We start from the raw sequence: 3625 nt of genomic DNA, 5'->3' as shown, positions 1-3625 counted from the left end.
ATATATATATATATATATATATTTATATATATCTTGTTGAAGGAGATCCAGAGGGGTATATAGTAATATAGTTGGCTATGTTGAGTCAATGTTTGCAGAGGGACACACGTGAAGCATGCACACACACACACACACACACACACACACACACACACACCCATACACAACATATTTAGATGTGAAATTGGTTGGGAGGGGTTTTATGGTAAGCTGTTACTCAATCATTCTGCTGTCGAGAGCTTTAGTCAGAGCAGTGGTAGGAGGTGTAAGATGATACACGATGTGTCATTGTTCCCCTAACCCCATCTTCAGCTCACCACTCATTGGAGCTCTGTGTTTTTGCTGTCCGTGCATGATTCAACCCCCAGGAGAAAACATTGCTCACCCACTTTTTCTGTGACTCAACTATGTGCTAAACTCCTCAAGAAGAGCAACATTTTCAGGTTCTCGTTCATGATTAATATTCCACTCAGTGTAACAGTGCAGAAAATTACCTTAATCTCCTTGAATATAGCTAGCCATTTCATTAATCGTTGTTAGATTTATTAAATACATCAAAAGCAAAGCCTTGAATGTTTGTTACCCTCTGTACTCTCCTCACAACTGTTGTAAGCGTTAGAGAATGAAGGACCCAAGTGCAGAGACCGTGGGCAAAATAGAGCTTGAATATTCAATAACGAAAACCCTTACAACAAATATTGTCCAGCAAAAAACAGCAGGTAAAGGAATCCAGGAATATGTAAAAGGAATCAGGAACGTAGAGACAAAACAGGAAGACTGAACACATAGATACTCCAAACTGAAATAATGATCTGACACAAGACGAGAGGAACACAAAGCTGGGAAACAAGTGGTAAAACATCAATCACAAGGGTGGGAAAACTAAGGCAGGAAGTAAAACTAAACAAGACAGAACAGAAAAGACTATCACAATAAAACAGGAAACAGAACATATACAAGACAAGACCAAAAATAACACAATCACAAGACATGACAGAAAACCAGGCTAAGAAATTAAGACAGGAAACAGACTACCAAAATACTAAGACAAGACAAAGACCCAAACCTTAACAACAACAGTGTCCCAGTGATGCAATAGCTGAATTTCTACTGTTTTTATACTCTGAACATGTTTGGGATCAGATCTTAAAGAGCTGTTCATAGTGAGTCATTCATTTACACAGTCAAATTTTCCAATAAGCAAGTGGACATTTTAAAATCAAGGAATGTAACGTAACATCATCAGTGAAGATGATAAGTTGGTGGAGGTTAGCTGATGCTTAAATTATGTACGTCCTCAAGGCATCATGCAGTATACAGATCTTTTCAAGTTCTCTATTTCAGTTAGGGTAGAAATACACTACAACTGCATTACAAATACATACAGTGTGCAGATACATTATATTACCAGGTTAGAAGGCACTGGCGTAAAAATGAGATGTGGGCCCCAACTGAGCTAGGGGTTGAAATGAATCATTGCATCGAAGCATTGCGATGCGGACATGGACGATTCTGCATCCAAGCAGTGACAGACCAGAATCAATTATTATTGTCATCTCAATCCATGCAATAAATTGAGATATTTCAATCAGGAATCAACTGGACTGACACATTGTTATCACTAATGGCATGCAACTAGTGTGTCTAAAAAACACACAACAATAAAAAAACACAAATGGGATGGTGAAACAGTTTTAACGGTGCAGCAGAATATAAATTTAGACATTCTCTGGCCTCAGAATCATCCAGGTTTAACGTCAGGGCCTACATCACAAAAAAAATGTCAAAACTCAAGCAATTAATCACTTCTCAATAGGAAATCAATCACAATCCCTACATGGCATGCAGTTGCTTCATGTTGTCCTGTCGCGAGCTTTTTCAGAGTGGGTGTCAGGGAGAGAAGTAATAGGTGTTTTAATGGCAGAGAGAGAGTGCATTAAGAGGTGAAAGTAGTTTATTGGACGGCGTTTGAGATTGGAACGATAAAATGGGATGAAATCACTTGTTAACACTGCCAAAAAGTGCCACAGAACGGTGGCATAACCACACAAGGGCATTCACAGGGAGAGACACAAATGCATGCACGCCACTCAAGACATTGCTCTCAAGGTAACAAGAAAATACACCCGTCAAACACATTGGCAGAACCAGCCGTCCATGTGTGCATGTTTGTGTAAACTGTTAACTCTGCTGGTATGGTATGCTGCCCGGTGCCACTGCATGTGGCTGTTGAACAGGTGCCAGGTCGTAAACACTCCCTGCCTGGTGCCCAACCACAGATGTCATTTCAATCAGCCTTCAGTCAGGCTGAAAAAATAAATCCTGGAGGTCCATACCTGCGTGATTACATTCTTTAATTATAGTTTGGAGCAGTAACTCTGAGATGACTAAACGAGATGGGCCCTCAGGGAGTTGTGAGTGGAATTATATCCTGACAATTAATAGGTCCGTACCTCAGAAAAAAGTTTGTAACATGATGACGTACCTGACTGTTTTTAGCTCGCCGGGGAAGAGTTTGAAATTATGACATAATTACAAGGAAAACATGATATACAAGGATGATAATTATCCCCTTTATGATAAAAGTTCATACCAAAGAAAAAGTTAACGTTTCTCCTGTGAGGGCCTGCTACACAGTAGTGTTTATCATTAGCTGCTTGGTCAAAAGAGGAAATAAGTTGGACCTGGAGTGCATCATGTTAGCTCACAGCTTGTTCTATGGAAGTGTTTCTTTATTCAGAGGATGCTTGAGCTGTTGCTGTAGTACAGAGTACACTAGCAAAGAAACACATATCTAAGTTGCTGGGAGAAGAAATGAGAAGATAAAGTCCAACAGGTCATGCGTGCAAACAGTGGCAGACTAATTAACACACATTAAGTGAAGCACATTTGAAAAGAACATGCTGCAAGAAAATGATTTATTCTCCTCATTAACAATCTAGTACTAAATCATAACAAAAGAACATAACTAATGATGATGTAGTAGCATTATTAAAGCCCTTAGTTATGACTTAAGGTGTGGCTAGAAATGTACTGACTGATTCTTGAGTGAGTTAGGGTGAGTCCGCCAGCTGGGCTCTGATTGGTCCAAAGTCAAGGTGAAGTAGAAAATAGTTTGAGGGAGCTCATTGTACGGAATTGAGATCATTGTAAGGAACACGGTGGCTGACAGGGGGCAAACACACTGCAACTTAATGAAACACACGCAAATAGACAAAACACAAGCAAATTAAGAACACATCTTCATAAATTTGACAACACATGCGCATTTAACAAACACACTGCAAATACGTATAACACGACCAAATACACAAACATTGCAAAAAGAAAAGCACACAACTCAAAAAACAGAAACGATGCAAAAGAAAAGTGCACAATCCCCAAAAACAAATGCAACAAAAAAACGCTGCATACTACACAATGGAAGTTCTCCAGGCCACTAGAGGAAACGCTAAGTGGAACAGACCGATTTTCGACCTCGCAGGGAGAGAGCGCTCTGCCTTTTTGTCTAGGTGGTAAGCCTCTCCTCGCTAAGCGCAGCTCCTACGGTGCCATTTGAATGCTACAAAGCACTCACCCGCCGTTAGCATTCCATTGACTGCCATTCATTTTTACGTCACTTTGA

Source organism: Etheostoma spectabile, chromosome 17 (assembly GCF_008692095.1).
Source record: "Etheostoma spectabile isolate EspeVRDwgs_2016 chromosome 17, UIUC_Espe_1.0, whole genome shotgun sequence".
In the NCBI taxonomy this organism is placed as follows: domain Eukaryota; kingdom Metazoa; phylum Chordata; class Actinopteri; order Perciformes; family Percidae; genus Etheostoma; species Etheostoma spectabile.
Note: the sequence above shows the minus strand (reverse complement) of the source record.